General features: G+C 41.9%; 1 long non-coding RNA gene across 1 annotated transcript; it reads right to left on the bottom strand.

Annotated features, from left to right (window-relative positions):
* Nucleotides 1-1,047: 1,047 nt before the first annotated feature.
* LOC123726640 (uncharacterized) lies at nt 1,048-15,520 on the bottom strand. Its single transcript, XR_006758698.1, has 4 exons — nt 15,481-15,520; nt 7,958-8,132; nt 1,775-1,995; nt 1,048-1,194 (listed from the first exon to the last, which is right to left on the bottom strand). It is a non-coding gene; the product is annotated as an uncharacterized lncRNA (long non-coding RNA).
* Nucleotides 15,521-21,520: the final 6,000 nt, after the last annotated feature.

The raw sequence follows: 21,520 nt of genomic DNA, 5'->3' as shown, positions 1-21,520 counted from the left end.
GTTATATATCATGTTATATTTTAAAGTTGTACCATCTTCAACTTGTTTCAGCAGTCTCACTCCAAAACATGGATGTGGATGCAGTCAACAGACAATAAAACAGACTGAAAACAGAATTCTTGCTCATGTTTTATTATTATTAAGACCTCACTTCATACAGAGACAGAGAGGATGGAAGAGAGAGAGAACATCTGAGAGGTTTAGACCTCACTTCATACAGAGACAGAGAGGATGGAAGAGAGAGGGAACATTTAGAGGTTTAGACCTCACTTCATACAGAGACAGAGAGGATGGAAGAGAGAGAGAACATCTGAGAGGTTTAGACCTCACTTCATACAGAGACAGAGAGGATGGAAGAGAGAGAGAACATCTGAGAGGGTTAGACCTCACTTCATACAGAGACAGAGAGGATGGAAGAGAGAGAGAACATCTGAGAGGTTTAGACCTCACTTCATACAGAGACAGAGAGGATGGAAGAGAGAGAGAACATCTGAGAGGTTTAGACCTCACTTCATACAGAGACAGAGAGGATGGAAGAGAGAGAGAACATCTGAGAGGTTTAGACCTCACTTCATACAGAGACAGAGAGGATGGAAGAGAGAGAGAACATCTGAGAGGTTTAGACCTCACTTCATACAGAGACAGAGAGGATGGAAGAGAGAGGGAACATTTAGAGGTTTAGACCTCACTTCATACAGAGACAGAGAGGATGGAAGAGAGAGAGAACATCTGAGAGGTTTAGACCTCACTTCATACAGAGACAGAGAGGATGGAAGAGAGAGAGAACATCTGAGAGGGTTAGACCTCACTTCATACAGAGACAGAGAGGATGGAAGAGAGAGAGAACATCTGAGAGGTTTAGACCTCACTTCATACAGAGACAGAGAGGATGGAAGAGAGAGAGAACATCTGAGAGGTTTAGACCTCACTTCATACAGAGACAGAGAGGATGGAAGAGAGAGAGAACATCTGAGAGGTTTAGACCTCACTTCATACAGAGACAGAGAGGATGGAAGAGAGAGAGAGAACATCTGAGAGGGTTAGACCTCACTTCATACAGAGACAGAGAGGATGGAAGAGAGAGAGAACATCTGAGAGGTTTAGAACTCAAGTCGTTGGTTCAATAACTGGTGGCAGTGTAGCAGGCCATTCAGCGGGTTTAAAGTAATGTAAAAAGATTCCAACAGCTCCATCCTGACAAGAGGAACAGGGAAGAACATGTCAACACTCAAATGTTTGTAAATACTGTAAGTCATATATTCATAGTTATTCACATTTCAACAAAACCTGGAAACAAGATTTAAATAACAAGAAGTTGTTCAGGTGAAATAAACTGACGGTTCTGCTTACAACTTTCATTTACAACTAAGGGTGAGATTTACTAATTGATTGCATCAGATCCAAATATGACAATGTTCTGTTCAGTGGGGGAATTGAACACCAAAATGAAGCTAAAACATGAAACTTACCGTCCCCATTATTACTTTAATATAAAGCCAGACTGCAACATGTATAGTAACTTTAAATATTTAAAATATACCCTCTGCCTTGGAATAATATGAGATATTCATATGAGTACAACTGTCTGACATTATCATAACCCAAGAACTAAAGACCTATTACTATTATTAGCCTGGTTTCCATCTTTAGACTGCTATTTAAGACCTGTCGCCATGGTGAATACTGTAGCCCTTTTAGATGAACTGACACGCATGAAAGTATGAATATAAAATGTAGTCTGTTTATAAACATTCAATTCTAGATTAAAACTTACCTGTTTTGATACCTTATTATGATATCGGAGCCATGTCACAAGATGTTCACAATTGTTTCTCAAAACTGAATAGTCACCACAATTGTGAAATCTTTCCTCCACATTACTGGCTATTTGTTTTAGTGGTTGGACATTAAAACCAGGCGTGTTGTCACGAACATTATACTGCTGCCACTTATTGATATCTTCAATATAGGCATATGTACAGTTTACTTTTTTTCCTGAAACAAGAAACAGAATAGAACATATTTTTAACAACTGCCACTAATAGATAAGTAAAGGTGTATTGATCTGGATAGCGGAGTTGGAGTCCATTTCAATCCAATTCTTGAATATACATCTGGAATTGGAAGTTAATTGGAATTAGACTGTTTGAACTGGAATACAAATACATTTTTAACCCTCCTGGAAATGGAGGACCAAAACGCAGCAGGAATGTTGATGCTCATCTTGTGTATTTATTTACAAACTAAGTGAACACCAAAACAACAAAACGAACCAAACTTATGAACAACGAAACAGTCTTGAAAGGCTCACTCGGCAAAACAAGAAACAATCTCCCACAAATACACAGACAAACACATCCAACTAATACAGGACTTCCAATCAAAGGCAACACCAAACAGCTGCCTTCAATTGGAAGTCCACCCCAATGAACTCAACATAGAAACAGATTACCTAGACTAAACATAGAATTACATAAACAAGGAACAGTGCCCAAAACCCCGGAATAGATAAATCAAATGCCCTTTTTAGAAAAACCACCACCCCGAACCACATAAACCAAATACCCTCTGCCACGTCCTGACCAAACTACAATAACAATTAACCCTTATACTGGCCAGGACGTGAAACAAGTTCTCTCTGAAAAATGTAGTTCATTTAATCTGATTGTCATGAGGTTCCATGACTTTGTCCACACAGGGCATCTGAACACACAACATACATTTTGATGATTTTCATTACATTTTGGATGTTTCATTTAACTTTTGTACACCTGTGGTGTTCCCGGTAAAAAAATGACCAGTCATTAGAAATGAATGGGAGAGACTACAATTAATGTATAAAATGTAGTTATGGCACATGCCCATTCATCAGATGGACACACTTCCTCTCCCAGACCCACATGCATGTGTGTTTGAGCACACACACCCACACACACACACACACACACACACACACACACACACACACACACACACACACACACACACACACACACACACACACACACACACACACACACTCCTCACTCCCCTTCTTGGTTTCCATGGCAACCCCCACTGGAACCTTTCCCCAGTAGAATCTTTCCCCTACGGGAACCACACCTGTTGGCATTCTCACAAATAATCGCAACATTGTTTAAAAATATATAACTTTTCTCGCAGCTCTGGTATGTAAAGCTTTTTTGAGGCCTTGCTCACAATTCATTCTGTGGCAGCACAATGACCAAACGATATACTGTATGTGAGGATCTTGATCATATCTTTGATCATGACACTGGTGAAGAGGAGAGAGGCCAGGAAACTGACATTGAAGATGCATAAGAGGAAGACGTGTCAGAAGTTGAAGACAACACAGAATATGATCCAGACCAAGAGACAACCGATGTGTAATAATGCAGTGATGAGGAAGAGGGCCCTGCTGAGGTTGTTACATTCCGGTCAAAGAATGGGAATTTATCCTGATCTTCATCCCCAGCTGAGAGGAGAGGTCGGCTGTCTGCTGAAAATGTTATCAGGATGACCCCAGGGCCAACGAGATACGCCATATCCCGGGTTGATGACAGAAAATCCTGCTTCGAACCGTTCCTGACAGAGTCGATCAAAACTATAGTGATAAACATGACCAACTTGGAGGGGAGAAGCATTTAAAAAGACAACTGGAAGAAGGTGGACCAGACAGACGTTGGAGGGGAGACGCGTTTACAAAGACAACTGGAAGGAGGTAGACCAGACAGACGTTGGAGGGGAGATGCGTTTACAAAGACAACTGGAAGGAGGTAGACCGGACAGACATTGGAGGGGAGAAGCATTTACAAAGACAACTGGAAGGAGGACCACTGGACACACGTCCAAGCATACGTGGATCTGTTGATTTTGGCTGGTGTGTACAGATCCAGAAAATAATCTACCACCAGTTTATGGGATGCAGAGTCTGGTCAGGCAATTTTTCGTGCCACTGTCACTCCAGACGTTTCACGTGTCGACAACCGTGATACAAGACCAGGCCGCCGCCAACAAGACAAGCTGGCAGCGATCAGAGAGGTTTGGCACAAGTGGGTGGAGCACCTGCCACTCATCTATAACCCAAGTCCAGACATCACAGTGGATGAGCGTCTGATCGCTTTTAGGGGATGCTGCCCATTCAACAGTACATGCCAAGCAAACCTTCTAAATATGGAGTAAAGATATGGGCAGCATGTGATGCCAGGACAAGTTATGCCTGGAACATGCAGGTTCACACAGGGAAACTTGCTGACGGTGTTCCCGAACGGAACCAGGGAAACCTGCTGACGGTGTTCCGGAAAGGAACCAGGGAAACCTGCTGACGGTGTTCCCGAAAGGAACCAGGGAAACCTGCAGGACGGTGTTCCTGAAAGGAACCAGGGAAACCTGCAGGTCGGTGTTCCTGAAAGGAACCAGGGAAACCTGCAGGACGGTGTTCCTGAAAGGAACCAGGGAAACCTGCAGACGGTGTTCCCGAAAGGAACCAGGGAAACCTGCAGGTCGGTGTTCCTGAAAGGAACCAGGGAAACCTGCAGACGGTGTTCCCGAAAGGAACCAGGGAAACCTGCAGACGGTGTTCCCGAAAGGAACCAGGGAAACCTGCGGGTCGGTGTTCCTGAAAGGAACCAGGGAAACCTGCAGGACGGTGTTCCTGAAAGGAACCAGGGAAACCTGCAGGTCGGTGTTCCTGAAAGGAACCAGGGAAACCTGCAGGACGGTGTTCCTGAAAGGAACCAGGGAAACCTGCAGGTCGGTGTTCCTGAAAGGAACCAGGGAAACCTGCAGGACGGTGTTCCTGAAAGGAACCAGGGAAACCTGCAGACGGTGTTCCCGAAAGGAACCAGGGAAACCTGCAGGTCGGTGTTCCTGAAAGGAACCAGGGAAACCTGCAGGACGGTGTTCCCGAAAGGAACCAGGGAAACCTGCAGATGGTGTTCCCGAAAGGAACCTGGGAAACCTGCAGGACGGTGTTCCTGAAAGGAACCAGGGAAACCTGCTGACGGTGTTCCTGAAAGGAACCAGGGGAACCTGCAGATGGTGTTCCTGAAAGGAACCAGGGAAACCTGCTGACGGTGTTCCTGAAAGGAACCAGGGGAACCTGCTGACGGTGTTCCTGAAAGGAACCAAGGAAACCTGCTGACGGTGTTCCTGAAAGGAACCAGGGAAACCTGCTGACGGTGTTCCTGAAAGGAACCAGGGAAACCTGCTGACGGTGTTCCTGAAAGGAACCAGGGAAACCTGCTGACGGTGTTCCTGAAAGGAACCAGGGAAACCTGCAGACGGTATTCCTGAAAGGAACCAGGGAAACCTGCAGACGGTATTCCTGAAAGGAACCAGGGAAACCTGCAGACGGTGTTCCTGAAAGGAACCAGGGGAAGCGGGTGGTCCTGGAAATGACTGTAGGTCTCCAGGGGCACAACATAACATGTGACAATTTATTCACCTCATATGCTCTTGGTCAGGAGCTGTTCCAAAATAAAGGAACAAGCCTGAGTTGCCTCCTGCCTTACTACCAAGGACAGGGATTGTTTTTCCTCTAAATTTGCCTTCATTGATACACACACTTTTGTGTCCTACTGCCCGAAGATAAAGAAGAATGTGCTCCTGATGACAACTCTGCACAGGGATGCAGCTGTGAGTACCAGGGAGGACAAGAAGCCCAACGCTGTCCTGGATTACAACAAGAACAAAGAGGAGCTGACAACCTTGATAAAGTATGTTACTTTTTATCTTTCAAGTCTCATGTACTCATGTACTTTTTCAATTACTAGATTGTTTTATCTGCACCATAAAAATAAGACATGTTGTTGTTTGGTGAAATGCTCATTGAATTTGTGAACAATATGGAGTCAAATCTATTCATTTGAATTTGTAAATATGTTTTAGATGTGATAAATTAAAACAAAGCTTTGATGCAATTTTTCACGTTACTATGCAAGACATGAAGTATCACTTCTATGTACTCATTTTATTTACTGATTGTTGCACTTTTGCAGGTTACTGTCACATAGTCTTGTAAGAGGATGACGGCACGTTGGACCATGGTGGTGTTCTTCAACATCCTAGACGTGTCGGCCTACAACGCGTTTGTGGTGTGGATGGAGGTGAATCAAGGCTGGAAGCAGGGGAAATTCTTCAAGAGGAGACTATCCCTAGAAGAGTTGGGGCAAGCCATGGTGGCACCCCTCATTCAAAGGCGCCAACACCTTCCTCAAATACCATCCTCTGCTGGATTGGTGAGAGATATACAAGGGCCAGAAGCAAGATCTACGGCCGCCACAGACAGAAGAGACTTAAGGAAGAGGTGCAATCTGTGTGCACCAAGAGATGTCAAAACGACCATGATGTTCCATAAATGCAGTGCATATATTTGCAAGGCACATGCAACAACTACCACGTATTGTCCAACAAGTGCATGAGAACACACAAAATGTAACCACCATTGATTGACAGATTGTGAACATTTTGATGTTTTTGTTATAGTTAGTAATACTGTTATTGTTACTGTTGTTCTTTAAAAAGAATGGAATTGAATTTCGACATACCACATTTTTTTTCTCCAGGTAATGGAAATAATGGCTTTAGTATGACAATTGACTGCAGGAATTGTTTTAAATAATTTATACTATGTGTACCGACGTGTTATTTTAATGTCATATGTTGAACATCCTTTTCCTGTCTGTCTATAATGCTGAACTGGACTACTGAGTTCCTCCAAGCTTTCCAAGACAAAGGGTCATAAAAGTGGCTCTTCAAACCTAGGTGTGATATAATGTGACCTAGCAGAACTATAAAAGTACTGCTCCTCTCTTAGCTCACTGATCCTGCTGGACCTCTCAAGCTGGATCTCTCAAGCTGGACCTCTCAAGCTGGACCTCTCGAGGGAGAAGAACCTCCATCCTCAGTAGGCTGACCATAGGGCCCGGACCTTTGCCTTTAATGGCAAGAACTAGTGAACTGATAAGTTAAGGAAAGCACCTTTTAGGGAATAGTACCTGTAATCCAGTACAGAAATTGGGACGGGAGAGTCCATACACTAAACAGTCTCAGAAGGAGACAATCTTTAAAGAGCAAGTGTAGCCTGATAGAAGGAGAATACAATTTAGAGCACACCCTCTGCAACTCAAAGGAAGAGCCAGCAGACAGAGCAACCAGGGTCACAACCCAGAAGATAAGCCCACGAGGGACCTTCCAAACTCAGAGGAAAGGAGAAAGAAACCACCACCAAGGAACCTCTCAACTCAGGACAAAGGAGGACATATCTCCCTCTTGCCTTTGTTCACCTCTATGTGGCCTAACCAGAGCCAGGGCCAACAGACTTTGTTCACAGACTGAGTATCATATTTTTAATATTCAGATATCTTGTTTCTCTTCTTGTCTTTCATTCTATTTCCTGCCTTTTCATGATCACTCTCATTATGTGTGTAAATACTTTGGTTGGCGTTAGAACTTGTGTTTGTCTTGTTATTCTGTGAAAGAACTCCAATTGATTCTCAAATAATTCATACCTTCAGATTAAACAATTTATTACTAGTATTCACATTTCAGTCTTATAGAGTTATTGTAAATAACTCATAAGTCAGGCTTTCTCCGAGAAAGGTGGTGACCCGTTAATAATTTCATAGTAATAAGTACACACTAGCTTACATATTGTATATGTAATTTTGAATTTCCAGTATAGCTATGCTGTCTCAACAGTGACATGATCACCCTGAAAGCCAGAGGGAATTGGATTTGAATTGCACTTTGTGGAATTGCTGGTGGTAATATTGAATTGTGAGTTTTAATTGTTTTACATTTCTCTAACATTGGATTTGAGAGGAATTCAATTCAGTCTGAATTACAATATAATTTTTTGGGGTGCTGAATTTGTTGAATTGACACAACCCTACTGGATAGGGAATGTTATTACTTAATTAATTATGGGAAAGTAAAGAATGTTATGTTGACTTACCATCAAAGTGAAAAATGGTGCGATTGTTTCGATTAGACATCACAACGTTCGTTGGTGGGTTATCAACCCAGATTGCAAAGTGATATCCTGGAGGGATCCCCCTCTTTTTGTATTCGGACAGATAGGTCATATCTTTCCACTTCATTTTGGTTCGAATGATATCTCCAAATCTAAACTGTAAAAAAATGCATATAGGGAAATAGTGAGGTCACACATTAAGTTGCTGTGTAATAATGCTGTAGTTAGTAATGACATTGTGTTAATTAACATGCTGTAAATGCTGTGACATGCACTTTCACATTGGCTTTGTAATTAAATAATAATGGAGTGAGAGCTGCAACTGGGACTCAGACCTTAGTTCAGTGCAGAACTGAGATTCTAATGGACATTAGGCTGGGCCTTAGGGTGTAGACAGTATAACGCTCACATATACACTTTACGTACACTTTATGTAATATGAGTGCGGGTTATGAAGCAGTTTATATTTGGTTTTAGTGCATTTAGATTAGTCAACATACTACCACACGGGGGACCGGGTCCGACCAACAATCAAATTGGGGTATTCCAGAGGACACATAAAAAGTAACAAACTAACTAGCTACAGTTGAAGTCAGAAGTTTACATACACCTTAGCCAAATACATTTAAACTCAGTTTTTCACATTTCCTGACATTTAATCCTAGTAAAAATTCACAGTCTTAGGTCAGTTAGGCTCACCACTTTAAAAATGTGAAATGTCAGAATAATGTCAGAACAGGCTCTTCCGTTGCGTTCCCATCTGCTATCCCCGGCCCGCTAGCTGTCTGAATCGCCGTGTCTCCAGCTCGCCTAGCGTGGTAGCGACTACTGAATTGGCTCCCTGACTCATCTATTGCTACTCATTGGACCCTATGATCACTCGGCTACACATGCCTCTCCCTAATGTCAATATGCCTTGTCTACTGCTGTTTTGGTTAGTGATTATTGTCTCATTTCACTGTAGAGCCCCCAACCCTGCCCAAAATGCCTTACATAGCCCTTTTGTTCCACCCCCACACATGCAGTGGCCTCACCTGGCTTATCTGGTGCCTCTAGAGACAAAACCTCTCATCGTCACTCAATGCCTAGGTTTACCTCCACTGTACTCACATCCTACCACACCCTTGTCTGTACATTATGCCTTGAATCTATTCTTTCACGCCCAGAAATCTGCTCCTTTTACTCTCTGTTCTGAACACACTGGATGACCAGTTCTTATAGCCTTTAGCCGTACCCTTATCCTACTCCTCTTCTGGTGATGTAGAGGTTAACCCAGGCCCTGCAGTCCTCAGCACCATTCCCCAAGTGCTCTCATTTGTTGACTTCTGTAACCGTAAAAGCCTTGGTTTCATGCATGTTAACATTAGAAGCCTCCTCCCTAAGGTTGTTTTATTCGCTGCTTTAGCACACTCCGCCAACCCGGATGTCCTAGCCGTATCTGAATCCTGGCTTAGGAAGGCCACCAAAAATTCGGAAATTTCCATCCCCAACTACAACATTTTCCAACAATATTGAACTGACAAAGGGGGCAGAGTTGAAATCTACTGCAGAGATAGCCTGCAGAGTTCTGTCATACTATCCAGGTCTGTGCCCAAACAATTCAAGCTTCTACTTTTAAAAATCCACCTTTCCAGAAACAAGTCTCTCGCTGTTGCTGCTTGTTTAAAGACCCCCCTCAGCCCCCAGCTGTGCCCTGGACACCATATGTGAATTGATTGCCCCCCCCATCTATCTTCAGAGTTCGTACTGTTAGGTGACCTAAACTGGGATATGCTTAACACCCAGGCCATCCTACAATCTAAGCTAGATTCCCTCAATCTCACACAAATTATCAAGGAACCTACCAGGTACAACCCTAAAACCTTAACCATGGGCACCCTCTTAGATATCATCCTGACCAACTTGCCCTCTAAATACACCTCTGCTGTCTTCAAACAGGATCTCAGTGATCACTGCCTCATTGCCTGTGTCCGTAATGGGTCTGCGGTCAAACGACCACACCTCATCACTGTCAAACGCTCCCTAAAACACTTCAGCGAGCAGGCCTTTCTAATCGACCTAGCCCGGGTATCCTGGAAGTATATTGACCTCATCCCGTCAGTAGAGGATGTCTTGTTGTTCTTTAAAAGTAATTTCCTCACCATCTTAAATAAGCATGCCCCATAAAAAAAATGTAGAACAGATATAGCCCTTGGTTCACCCCAGACTTGACTGCCCTTGACTAGCACAAAAACATAATGTGGCGTTCTGCATTAGCATCGAATAGCCCCAGCGATATGCAACTTTTCAGGGAAGTCAGGAACAAATATACAGTCAGTTAGGAAAGCTTTTGCATCCTGTAGCACTAATTCCAAAAAGTTCTGGGACACTAAAGTCCATGGAGAATAAGAGCACCTCCTCCCAGCTGCCCACTGCACTGAGGCTAGGAAACACTGTCACCACTGATAAATCTACAATAATCGATCATTTCAATAAGCATTTTTCTACGGCTGGCCATGCTTTCCACCTGGCTACCACTACCCAGGCCAACAGCTCTGCACCCCCACAGCAAGTTTCCAAAGTCACCCCCACTTCTCTTTCACCCAAATCCAGACAGCTGATGTTCTGAAAGAGCTACAAAATCTGGATCACTACAAATCAGCTGGGCTAGACAATCTGGACCCTCTCTAAAATTCTCCGCCAAAATTGTTGCAAACCCCATTACTAGCCTGTTCAACCTCTCTTTCATATCGTCTGAGATCCCCAAAGATTGGAAAGCTGCCACGGTCATGCCCCTCTTCAAAGTGGGAAACAGTCTATACTCATGCTCAAGGTCCTAAACGATATAAACTCCATCGATAAAAGACAGTACTGTGTAGCTGTCTTCATTGACCTGGCCAAGGCTTTCGACACCGTCAATCACCGCTCTCTTATCGGCATACTCAATAGCCTCGGTTTCTCAAATTACTATCTGAAAAGTAGTTGGTGAACCAGGCTAGGCAGAATTCAGTGTGTCAAATCGGAGGGCCTGTTGTCCGGACCTCTGGCAGTCTCTATGGGGGGTGCCACAGGGTTCAATTCTCGGGCCGACTCTTTTCTCTCTATATATCTATGATGTCGCTCTTGCTGCTGGTGATTCTCTGATCCACCTCTACGCAGATGACACCATTCTGTATACATCTGGCCCTTCTTTGGACAGGGTGTTAACAAATCTCCGAACGACCTTCAAAGCCATACAAAACTCCTTCCATGGCCTCCAACTACTTTAAATGCTAGTAAAACTAAATGCATGCTCTTCAACCAATTTCTGCCCGCACCCGCCCGCCCGACTAGCATCACTACTCTGGACGGATCTTAGAATATGTGGACAACTACAAATAGCTAGGTGTCTCGTTAGACTGTAAACTCTCCTTCAAAAGGCGGCAGGTAGCCTAGTGGTTAGAGCATTGGACTAGCAAGATCAAATCCTCGAGCTGACAAGGTAAAAATCGGTCTTTCTGCCCCTGAACAAGGCAGTTAACCCACTGTTCCTAGGGTGTCATTGAAAATAAGAATTTGTTCTTAAACCTGTTGGGGCTAGGGGGCAGTATTGAGAATTTTGAAAAAAATATGTGCCCATTTTTAACTGCCTCCTACACCAACTCAGAAGCTAGGATATGCATATTATTACCAGATTTGGATAGAAAACACTCTGAATTTTCTAAAACTGTTTGAATGGTGTCTGTAAGTATAACAAAACTCATATGGCAGGCAAAAACCTGAGGAAAAAAAAAATTGTGGCTGTACTATTTTTTGTTGTTGTCATTGTTATTAGATACCACAGTGAGAAAGGATTCATTTTGCACTTCCTACGGCTTCCACTAGATGTCAACGATCTTTATAAAGTTGTTTGATGCGTCTATGATGAACAGAGACCGGATGACAAGGAAGAGAAGTTGACCTCCCTGGGATGTCGTCACTTCATTATTTGCTGCACCTGCGCAATCATGTGATGCGATACATTTTTCAAATACGTTTTTCAAGACACAGGAGAGGTCGGGTTGAAACATTACTGATGTTTCACGTTAAAAATGGCTCTAAAGATTGATGCTAAACAACGTTTGACATGTTTGAACGAACGTAAATAGATTATTTTTTTTACTTTTCGCCGTGACTTCCCCCCCCGCGCTACTTTTTAGTAGCCTACCGAAGCGCTAACAACTTGGAGTTATTTGGACATCAATTATGAACTTTGTTGAAAGAAACCACATTTGTTGTGAACATGGGATTCCTGGAAGTGCCAATGGATGAAGATTATCAAAGGTAAGGGAATATTGACAATAGTAATTTTGATATTACATGGTTACAAGATGGTGCTAACCTGTATAGCCTAGCCTATTGTTCTTAGCACAGCACCCGGTTTATTGCAAATTGTGATTTCCCAGTAAAGTTATTTTGAAATCTGGCAATGCAGTAGCATTTACGAAATGTTAAACTATGAATATTAGAATGACAATATTATAATTTACCAATGTTATCGAATAGTAATTTTGTAATTTGTAACGTTGTTCACCGGAAGCATTTGAGAGAAAAAAAAAAATCTGAATTTCACCGCTACTGTAAAATGCTGTTTTTGGATATAAATATGAACTTGATGGAACAAAAAATGCATGTATTGTATAACATAATGTCTTAGGAGTGTCATCTGAGGAGGATTGTCAAAGGTTAGTGCGTAATTCTAGCTGGTTATCCGCTTTTGGTGACGCCTGTCTTTGAATTGACAAAACATTACACACAGCTATTTTCAATGTACTCTCCTAACATAACCTAACTTTATGCTTTCGCCGTAAAGCCTCTTTGAAATCGGACAATGTGGTTGGATTTAGGAGATGTTTATCTTTCAAATTGTGAGAAATAGTTGATTGTTTGAGAAATTGAAATTATTAGATTCTTGCAGTTTTGAATTTCCCGCCATGGTCTCTTGACAATGAATCCCTATACCGGGATAAGATCCCCAACAGGGGACTTGCCTAGCTAAATAAAGGTTAAAAAAAAAAAAAAAATTAAATCACATTAAGCATCTCCAATCCATCTCCAATCCAAAATTAAATCTAGAATCCGCTTCCTATTTTGCAAACATACCCTCGTAGAACTGCCTATCCTACTGAACCTTGACTTCGGCGATGTCATTTACAAAATAGCCTCCAACACTCTACTCAGCAAATTGGATGCAGTCTATCACAATGCCATCCGTTTTGTCACCAATGCCCCACATACTACCCACCACTGCGACCTGTACGCTCTCGTTGGCTGGCCATCGCTTCATACTCGTCCCCAAACCCACTGGCTCCAGGTCATCTACAAGTCTCTGCTAGGTAAAGCCCCGCCTTATCTCAGCTCGCTGGTCACCATAGCAGCACCCACCCGTAGCACCTGCTTCAGCAGGTATATCTCACTGGTCACCCCCAAAGCCAATACCTCATTTGGCCGCCTTTCCTTCCAGTTCTCTGCTGCCAATGACTGGAACGAACTACAAAAATCACTGAAGCTGGAGACTCATATCTCCCTCACTAGCTTTAAACACCAGCTGTCAGAGCAGCTCACATATCACTGCACAAGTACATGGCCCATCTGTAAACAGCCCATCCAACTACCTCATCCCCATACTGTATTTATTTATTTATCTTGCTCCTTTGCATCCTTTGTTCTCAACTGGCCTACCTGGTTAAATAAAGGTAAAATATTTTTTTTTTTAAATGAATTACTAGTAATAGTTGGTGATAGTGTAATCACAATGTGAAAAAATTATGTACGTGTTAAATTGTTAAGTGATAATCTAGTCCTGATTGGTCAAAAGGCTTTTTTGACACTTCAATTGGTCTTTAGTGTTATTTGACGTACAGTATCAGATAACAAGACAGGTATTGAACAAAACAGCGCTCGATTGGTCGGCAGTAGCAGAATTCCGGAGGGGAAAAGGAGGATTCTGCTATGAATAAAGAATATAGATTAGAAAATAGATGTACAAGGCTGTAAAGAACTTTACATACGTTCATTGCATGATAATAATCTGTGCGCTAAAGATACAGTTTGTGCGACATTTTAAAATGCAATCACAGAATAAAACAGTTTTGAAAGCAACTAATGATATTACAGTTGAAGAGAGGAGAGTCTCAGCTTTCTGTAGGTATCAAAATTATTAACCTGTCAACTGTCAATATTGAGTGAATGGCAGCATTTTACATCCAAAGTATCCGTCATTGCATTGAGAGAAATGCAGACGCAGAGTCATATTACATTTAGGACATTACATTTGCTGTTAGATTCATCAATTTCACAAAGGTAAAGGATATAGGATGAAATAATCATTTAAGATTTGCTGTGAAATATAATATACATTTACAACCCAGGCTCTGTCCAGAAAAAAAACTCAGCCCCTAACCTCTAGTTACATGGTAATCTGAGAGGGTTTGATGGGTGATGATGTAGTGATACCTACCCTCTAATATGCTAGATGGAATTCTGGCCCTATTGCTTAAACCTTCCCAATCCTCTAAGATCTCCACAAGTGTCTAGGGGTTGTTGCTGAACAGAGCCCCACAACCTTGTAAGTTTGTGGCAAGCCTCCATCACTACTGCTGCAGAGAACGGCATTGGCAGTAAGCAGGTTTAAGCACTAGCTAGCTAACTAGAGTTTAGTTGTCCAGTTGATGAATTCACTCTGGTAGCAAGTTACCTTCATGATAAGTACAATATTTTAGCTGAAGCTTATGTTTAACCTTCCAATATTAAGATGTTTCCCTCCTGCTGCTGCTATACATTTTTACATTTAGCAGACACTCTTATCCAGAGCGACTTACAGTAGTGAATGCATACATTTCATAATGTTTTTTCTCTGTACTGGTCCCCCGTGGGAATCGAACCCACAACCCTGGCAATGCAAACACCACGCTCTACCAACTGAGCTACACGGGACTACGTGTATAGAGCCTATAGATCCTGCAGCTGTTTCAGCACAGTTAACTGAACTTCCTGGTTCATATAAACTTCCAGGTTAAACTTCAATTGGAACATACATTGAAAATAAAATGCTTTATTTATATATAATTACATCACACTTCTTGTCTTTCCTATTACCAGACAGATTGGGATAGGGAATGGCCGTGAGGTACACGGACCACGAGTACACAGAGACAATTATTTCATAACAAAACAGGTAGGTGCCCCGGGCCATAGATGTGGTTACTGGCCCTGGAAGCCATAACCTACCCAATCATATCTTTCATACAGTTTGAAAACAATAGGAAGCCTGTGAGAAGGTCTGAGTGGGTTTTGTGCATGCAGGAACAGTCATGTATCCTTTTTTACATTAATAGGAAGAATAAACCGATATCACGATACGTCTTCCTCATATCAATATAATATTATTATCAATATTGGTGCCCACCAATGTTAGCAATATAGTAGGTCAAATATCATACGGACAATATAACCAGACACAAATCACATAACTAAAGTTTACAATGTGTGTAATGTTTTATTTTTACCTGTTTATCTGCCTGTTGAGCTGGCTTAGAAGCAGATCCCTGTTAGTATAACAGAGAATTGTTTCAGAACAAAACAAACTATTTCAATGGCTTGCAATAAAAAAAGATCACTTTTGTTGACACATACTAACAAGATGGTAAATATCATACTGGTAGAGCAGAAGATTAACCGCTGAATTGTGTGTTTTAAAAGCATTTATTTTAAGTCACTTACCCCTCCTTTAACGGAGATGGTCAGTTGAAAAAGTAAGATGGCCAAAAGGAAGGTCAGCTTCATTCTCATCATCATGGCAGTCCAGGGGAAATGCTGGAAAGAAAAATATCAGTTCATGTGACTCTGCTGCACTGTTCCTTCCGAAGTGTGCTTGGTTTTCACCAATTCTTTTACAGATTGTGTGAATTTGTAAGGACCGACGCTGGAGTCGAGAAGCAGTTATGGGGAGTTGACGTTTAATTAAGAACAGACAAAGAGCAAGCCAGAACCAGCATCAGCACATGGATACACAACCACAAACGACAATCAATGCAGCAGTGGGGAACAGAGCTGGGGAACTGACAAATATAGCGGAGGTAATAAACAGGTGATTGAGTCCAATAATTTGCTGATGCGCGTGACGGGGGAAGGCAGGTGTGCGTAATGATGGTGGCAGGAGTGAGTAATGCTGGGGAGCCTGGCGCTTTTGAGCGCATGGGAGGGACATTGGGAGCAGGCGTGACAGAATTGACATATGATTTAATAATTGGCCTAACTTTCTGTCAGTACTGAACTGGTCACACCACAGGACTGTTTATTTCTAAATCAAGTGTAAACATCCCAGAAACACTGCTTTTCAAATCAAACACACCTCTGAATGTATAGTGCGGAAAAACATATTTTATGATTGAATTCCGACTTCAAAGCCATAACAACATCCCAAAATACACAGAGGAGTCATGAACATTTTATTCTTGAAAGCCCACTGATGAGGACCAAATGTCCTAGCATTCATTTAGGCTAATGTATATCTCTACTGCTATCTCTTCTATATGACATTCTTATCTCAAGAAGCAATTTCAGTGTTCAAACACTCGTATTCTAACTATCGGGTAGCTTTCACTGGAGTTGGATAGCTGAGAGATCAACTGTAGCAGATTTGTTAACTGTCAGACAGACAGTGACTAAAACAGGAATAGAATATTTAAGTTCATCACAGTAATACAACACAACCTCCAAAAGCAATACGTGTAAATAGATTGTTTGTAAAAACAGAGAAGAACGTTCTAAAATGTTTTTATAAACTTTCATACAAGTACTTTAATACTCCATGTATTTGGACCCAGGTTTGTTTGGTACTAGAGGTATTTGTAATGTTACAAATTGCCTAGCATTTATATTATGTTTTTTGAAAATACATTTGAATACCTTCAAATTGAAGTAATTGAATTCAGCCACATTATTTGAAAATACTCAAACAAATACTAAATACTTAAATAAGCAGGTATTTCTTCCCAGGTCTGCAGCTGAGACAGCCAGATGAAGAGACGACTCTCTTCTGATAAGACATGAACTATCACTTACCACCGGAGAGTCAGACAAGTGGACCTTGAGTTGAGAGGTGAGAGTGAAGGGTCTTTGTTGAGAGGTGAGAGTGAAGGGTCTTCCCTGTTGAGAGGTGAGTGAAGGATCTTCTCTGTGATGGTCAGAGCCTACTGAAGCTGGGAGAGGTGACGCTTTAAATACTGTTCTGACCAGCCTCAGTCTCACTCCACCTGCTCTAACCCTAACAATTGTAGCACGTGAACTAGTTATCAGCTGCTTTGAATATGTTCTGATATTAGGCCCAGGTGGAGAGAGACATGATGGTGCAGGTGGAGGTCCAGGTGGAGAGAGACATGATGATGCAGGTGGAGGCCCAGGTGGAGAGAGACATGATGGTGCAGGTGGAGGCCTAGGTTGAGAGAGACATGATGGTGCAGGTGGAGGCCCAGGTGGAGAGAGACATGATGGTGCAGGTGGAGGCCCAGGTGGAGAGAGACATGATGGTGCAGGTGGAGGCCCAGGTGGAGAGAGACATGATGGTACAGGTGGAGGCCCAGGTGGAGAGAGACATGATGGTAGAGGTGCAGGGGGAGAGAGACATGATGGTGCAGGGGGAGGCCCAGGTGGAGAGAGACATGATGGTGCAGGTGGAGGCCCAGGTGGAGAGAGACATGATGGTGCAGGTGGAGGTACAGAGGGAGAGAGACATGATGGTGCAGTCTAATAAAGAATATATGTTGTCAAAGTCTTGGACTGCAATCACAATAGAACATGTAATAATGTATCTCTTTAGGAATTATACTTCTTGTCATTAATATGGTGACATTAGTCTTTCACATTCTGTATAATTGGACATGTTTCAAGTTTCATTCAAGGGATTAAATAAAGAAATTGTGATAAATTATTTTGGGAAAAAAAAATATCTAAATGAAAGTTGTTTTTCTGGTATATACATTGAACAGAAATATAAACGCAACATGAAAAGTGTTGCTCCCATGTTTCATGAGCTGAAATTAAAGATCCCAGAAATGTTCCATACGCACAAAAAGCTTATTTCTTTCAAACCTTTTTCACAAGGCCACTGTGCTTCTACACCTGCATAGCTTGCTGTTTGGGGTTTCAGGCTGGGTTTCTGTACAGCATTTTGTGACATCAGCTGATGTAAGAGCTTTATAAATAAATTGTATTGATTGATTAAAATATGGATACAATATGGATAAAGATGTCAAATTAGGCCAGGAAATTATTTCACTGGTAGACAATGTACACCTACTGAAAGTAATTGACATATTGGTTTATCAAGTTTGTTTTATATTCATAATAAAAAAGTAACTTCTCAATGACTTTCAGTAAAAATCTATGCTGAATTACTGGTAGTCATGTCCTGTAGATGTCTCCTAAAGTGAATCTATGCTGAATTACTGGTAGTCATGTCCTGTAGATGTCTCCTAAAGTGAATCTATGCTGAATTACTGGTAGTCATGTCCTGTAGATGTCTCCTAAAGTGAATCTATGCTGAATTACTGGTAGTCATGTTCTGTAGATGTCTCCTAAAGTGAATTGACAGAAGCCTAACTACCATAAGGACAGTACAATCAGGTTTTAAATCAGCTGAACCGAATTGTGCTTTCATGTGTCGTTATTCAGGAAACAAATACTGTGATGTTATTGGTGTGTTCTATTTACCGGTTCTAGAGTATTTCCTTGTGCGGCCTGAGCCCCCTGTAAGGACAATAGAAAGATAATGTGGTCATCTTTAATGAAATGTGAACACCACTCCAGATAATATCAACATACTTAATTGAAATGAAGACTGTTAACTGTCAGTAAAGTTAAGGTAGGCAATGATTTCACAGAATTTGTGAAGTCATCAAACAAATATTTTCTAAATTAAAGTTATATTTCTGGAATATAGATATATTTAGACTTTAAAACATATTCTGTGGAACACTGTACTAGACAGGATTTTCATAAGCAGACAGATGTGGAGGAGTGACGAGATAAAGGAACTGATGAACATACTGCCTTCTTTCTAACAGGCCACAGCTGATTGGCCTAATGCCAATCGTAGTGGACCAATGATATGAGAGTTGATATCTACAGTGGGTGTATCCAAATGAGAACTACTAGACGTCTGAATGATACTTTATTGAACACTTCTAGTAGTAAAAATCGAATGACATAAAATAATGAAAATCCAGCAAGGTGTTAAATGAATGAACAAAGAGCTTCTATAGACATTTGATTAACATTTATTAAAATCAGACGTATTAACATATTTGGAGACACACCAGTACATTCTAATACAGTGTGTGATATGTTGATATCTCTACACACACTATCATACACAGGTTATCAGTATACAGAACAATAACATGATATGTTGCTTTGTGTTCTGTTCATCACCACTTAATAACTCTATTGGACATTGGTGTAGTGATATTGATCTCACATAGTGTCCAGATTAACTTGTTACCAAATGCGATTTTTGCATGTAAATCTTGGTTGGGCAGCAATGCTTTGACTATGTACAGACTCAGTGAGCATAGCCTTGCTATTGTGGAGGCCACCGTAGGCAGACCAGGCTCTCAAGAGAAGACAGGCTATGTGCACACTGCCCACCAAATGAGGTGGAAACTGAGCTGCACTTCCTAACCTCCTGCCAAATGTATGACCATATTAGAGACACATATTTCCCTCAGATTACACAGACACACAAAGAATTTGAAAACAAACCTCATTTTGATAAACTCCCATACCTATTGGGTGAAATACCACTGTGTGCATTCTCAGCAGTCAGATTTGTGACCTGTTGCCACAAGAAAAGGGCAACCAGTAAAGAACAAACACCTTTGTAAATATAACCCATATTTATATTTTTTATATTTTTATTTTATATTTTTTTTATTTGTCCTCCTCCCAGAGTGCTAAGAACCTTGGCGTGATCCTGGACAACACCCTGTCGTTCTCCACTAACATCAAGGTGGTGACCCGATCCTGTAGGTTCATGCTCCACAACATTCGCAGAGTACGACCCTGCCTCACACAGGAAGCGGCGCAGGTCCTAATCCAGGCACTTGTCATCTCCCGTCTGGATTACTGCAACTCGCTGTTGGCTGGGCTCCCTGCCTGTGCCATTAAACCCCTACAACTCATCCAGAACGCCGCAGCCCGTCTGGTGTTCAACCTTCCCAAGTTCTCTCACGTCACCCCGCTCCTCCGCTCTCTCCACTGGCTTCCAGTTGAAGCTCGCATCCGCTACAAGACCATGGTGATTGCCTACGGAGCTGTGAAGGGAACGGCACCTCCATACCTTCAGGCTCTGATCAGGCCCTACACCCAAACAAGGGCACTGCGTTCATCCACCACTGGCCTGCTGGCCCCCTACCTCTGAGGAAGCACAGTTCCCGCTCAGCTCAGTCAAAACTGTTCGCTGCTCTGGCACCCCAATGGTGGAACAAGCTCCCTCACGACGCCAGGACAGCGGAGTCAATCACCACCTTCCGGAGACACCTGAAACCCCACCTCTTTAAGGAATACCTAGGATAGGATAAAGTAATCCTTCTAACCCCCCCCTTAAAATATTTAGATGCACTATTGTAAAGTGGTTGTTCCACTGGATATCATAAGGTGAATGCACCATTATGTAAGTCGCTCTGGATAAGAGCGTCTGCTAAATGACTTAAATGTAAATGTAAATGTATATTTAGTTATTTTCCCTTTTCTACTTTAACTATAGAGTAGTATAACACTGTAAATATACATAATATGACATTGGAATGTGTCTATTCCTTTAAAACTTGGGAGTGTAAAGTTTACTATTAATCTTTTGTTGTTTATTATCTATTTCACTTGCTTTGGCAATGTAAACATATGTTTCCCATGCCAATAAAGTATTTTTTTTAACCTTTATTTAACTAGGCAAGATCATATTCTTATTTACAATGACGGCATAACCCGGACAATACTGGGACAATTGTGCACCGCCCTACAGGGCTCCCAATGACAGCCAGATGTGATACTGCCTGGATTCAAACCAGAGACTGTAGTGACACCTATTGCACTGAGATGCTGTGCCTTAGACTGCTGCGCCACTCGGGAGGCCTTTGAATTGAATTGAGACAAAGCAACCATTGCTTGTTCCATGGGCCATAGCTCATGGGAGAGGGAGAGAAAGCGTGTAGGTATCTCACCACAGCAAGTCAGGAACATAAGAGAAAGAATAAGGAATCTAAGACCCTTTTAAAAGCATCTGAGATGTTGACCAATAGTATTACTGTAGAGTTAACCTCCAATCAGACATCAGACCTACATGATGTAGTCACAACAGAGCCTCTGGTTCTCAGAGGTGTGACAATGGGGGTTGGCAAGATCAAAACAGAGAATGCTGAATTCCTAAGACAACACGGAGGACTTTCTTGCATACAGTTCATAAGAAGAGTCCTACATCACTCTAAGGTCAAAAACACGGCGTTCATGCCCAGAGGTCACACCTGATTGTTGTAAAACCCCATGAAACAC

Source organism: Salmo salar, chromosome ssa14 (assembly GCF_905237065.1).
Source record: "Salmo salar chromosome ssa14, Ssal_v3.1, whole genome shotgun sequence".
Classification (NCBI taxonomy): Eukaryota; Metazoa; Chordata; class Actinopteri; order Salmoniformes; family Salmonidae; genus Salmo; species Salmo salar.
Note: the sequence above shows the minus strand (reverse complement) of the source record. Positions and strands in the feature narration are given on the sequence as shown.